Source organism: Nicotiana sylvestris, chromosome 9 (genome assembly GCF_000393655.2).
Source record: "Nicotiana sylvestris chromosome 9, ASM39365v2, whole genome shotgun sequence".
NCBI lineage: Eukaryota > Viridiplantae > Streptophyta > Magnoliopsida > Solanales > Solanaceae > Nicotiana > Nicotiana sylvestris.
The window spans coordinates 188,716,360-188,719,236 of record NC_091065.1 but is presented as its reverse complement, the minus strand read 5'-3'; the positions used below and the strand labels follow the sequence as shown (position 1 = coordinate 188,719,236).

Below are 2,877 nucleotides of genomic sequence, written 5' to 3'. Positions count from 1 at the left end.
AAGAATTAAAAATCAGCAACAAAAATCCAAAAATACTATTTCTTTTTTAGTCTCTCTTTTGTAAAATGTCCATAAAAAATATTTGAAAAATTGAATTCTGTTATGATGAATATCACATTATGGTGGATGCCTACTCTTCTTCCATGATCTTTAGCTAAAATGCTTAATGACATATTCAATGACATAATTTGTATGTTCAATGACATATTCCATGACATATTTTCTTCACTTTTTATGCCTATATAAAGGCCTTGTAATAGATAGGAAAAATACACAATTGAAGAAGAAATAAGAATCTCTCTTCCTCTCTTTCTCTCTATATCTCTTAGTTTGTTTTTGCTTGTTCTATATTGTTATTTTGGGTTATATTTTATAACACGTTATCAGCACGAAGCTCTAATTTTATTCTTAACTCCAGCTAAGTTGAGCCATATTTTATTGAGGTATGTATCATTATAATCATTTTATTTATGGCAGTACATATATCATATGCTTAATTCTTACAACCTAAATTTTTCTTTGCAATTTTTGATAATTTACATCATTTATGTTGTTGTTCCCTTTTTCATATTTTTGTTTATCATGTTATTTTTCACACCTGACGCAATACCATTAAAAAAAATGTATGCATATGTATGTAGTGTATACATTATCTAGTCACTGCAACTAATAAAACGTTAAATTCTATATATATATATATATATATATATATATATATATATATATATATCAATAATATAAAGTGAAATGAAATAATATATAGTTTCTATTTTATGGCATGAATAAAATGAAATAGTAGATTGCTAACACGATATAGCTTTATTTTCATTTGTTTTACCTTAATCGATTTGTTTCATTAATTGTTTATTATTATAGTTATTTCTCTAACTTATTCATCTTTTATGATAGTTTTCACTATGTCAAATTTATCAAAACTTGAATTTGTGGCACTTGACATCACCGGGAAGAACTATTTATCATGGGTACTTGATGCTGAAATTCACCTTGACGCTAAAGGTCTTGGAAATACGATTATACAAGGAAATGAAGCATCAAATCAGGATAAAGCGAAGGCCATGATTTTCCTTCGCCATCATTTACATGAAGGGTTAAAAACTGAATATTTAACAGTAAAAGATCCACTTGAATTATGGATTAATTTGAAGGATCGATATGACCACCTAAAACTTACGGTATTACCGAAAGCTCGGTATGAGTGGATACATTTAAGGTTGCAAGACTTTAAAACTGTAAGTGAGTATAATTCTGCTATCTTTAAAGTAAGTTCTCTATTAAAATTATGTGGAGACACTATCACAGATGAGGACTTATTGGAAAAAACATTTTCTACTTTTCATGCTTCAAATGTGGTGCTACAACAACAATACCGTGAAAAAGGTTTTAAGAAATATTCTGAGTTAATCACATGTCTACTTGTGGCTGAGCAGAATAATACTCTATTAATGAAAAATCATGAAGCCCGTCCCACTGGGTCAGCTCCATTTCCGGAAGTGAATGCTGTAGCAACATATGATAAGTTTGAAAGAAAACAAAATAATTATCGTGGTCGTGGACATGGTCGTAAACGTGGACGTGGCAGGGGGCGAAACAATTATCGTCATTATGGTGGAAATAAATTGGAGAACAATAAGGGTTCTCAAATTAATCATTCAAAAGGTAAAGCTAGTATGTGTCACCGATGTGGTATGAGAGGTCATTGGGCACGCATTTGTCGTACGCCAGAACATTTTGTCAAACTTTATCAAGCCTCCCTCAAGAAAAAAGAAAAATAATGTGGAGGCACACTTGACCTTTCAAAATAATAATGATGAAGCAGGTCCCTCAAATAAATATGATTCTAAGGCACATCCTGCATATAAAGATGATGATTTTGAAGGCCTAACAAATATTACTCATTTAGAAGTTGGAGACTTCTTTGAGGATATTGACTGAAGAATGAATCATCTTACTGGGGAATGAAGTTATAAAAGTTGTTATGTTTATGTTTGCAACTAGTTTATTTTTTTTTTTCTTGAGTGTATTTTCCTAATGCATTATGTGTTGCTAGTTTCTATATTTCTAATGTATTTCTTAATGTTTTTTTTGCTTGTCTTTCATATTTCTTATGATGTATTATTTGTTTTTTTTATGAAGAATATGAAAATTCCACAGTCTTCAGTTGGACTCAAGATTAATAAAGATGATATATGTCTTCTGGATAGTGCTACAACACACACTATTTTAAAAGATAAGAGATATTTCTCTTATTTGGTAATGAAAGAAGCGAATGTTAATACAATATCCGGTAGTACAAGATTAATTGAAGGTTCTGGAAGAGCCAATTTATTACTACCAGGAGGAACAAATTTGGCTATTGATGAAGCACTATATTGTAGTAAATCTCAAAGAAACTTATTAAGTTTCAAAGATATTCGCCAAAATGGCTATCATATTGAGACTACAAATGATGAAAAGATTGAATATCTTTATATTACTACAATAACGTCCGGTAAGAAATATGTGCTTGAAATGTTACCCGCTTTTTCCTCCGGCTTATACTACACAAGTATTAGCAGGATTGAAACACATGCCGTAGTAAACAAGAAGTTTACTAATCAAGATAATTTTATTATTTGGCATGACCGGTTGGGCCATCCTGGTTCTAATATGATGCGTAAAATAATTGAGAATTCACATGGACATGCAATGAAGAATCAGAAAATTCTTCAATTTAAGGAATTCTCTTGTGCTGCATGTTCTCAAGGAAAATTAATTATTAGACCATCAACTAATTAAAGTTAGGATGGAATCCCCTGCATTTCTGGAACGTATACAAGGTGATATATGTGGGCCCATTCACCCTCCATGTGGACCATT

The 2,877-nt window shown here is 30.8% G+C and overlaps 1 long non-coding RNA gene across 1 annotated transcript; it reads left to right on the top strand.

Annotated features, from left to right (window-relative positions):
* Positions 1-288: 288 nt before the first annotated feature.
* LOC138877034 (uncharacterized) lies at positions 289-2,104 on the top strand. Its single transcript, XR_011402344.1, has 2 exons — positions 289-443; positions 910-2,104. It is a non-coding gene; the product is annotated as an uncharacterized lncRNA (long non-coding RNA).
* The last annotated feature ends 773 nt before the right edge of the window (positions 2,105-2,877 follow it).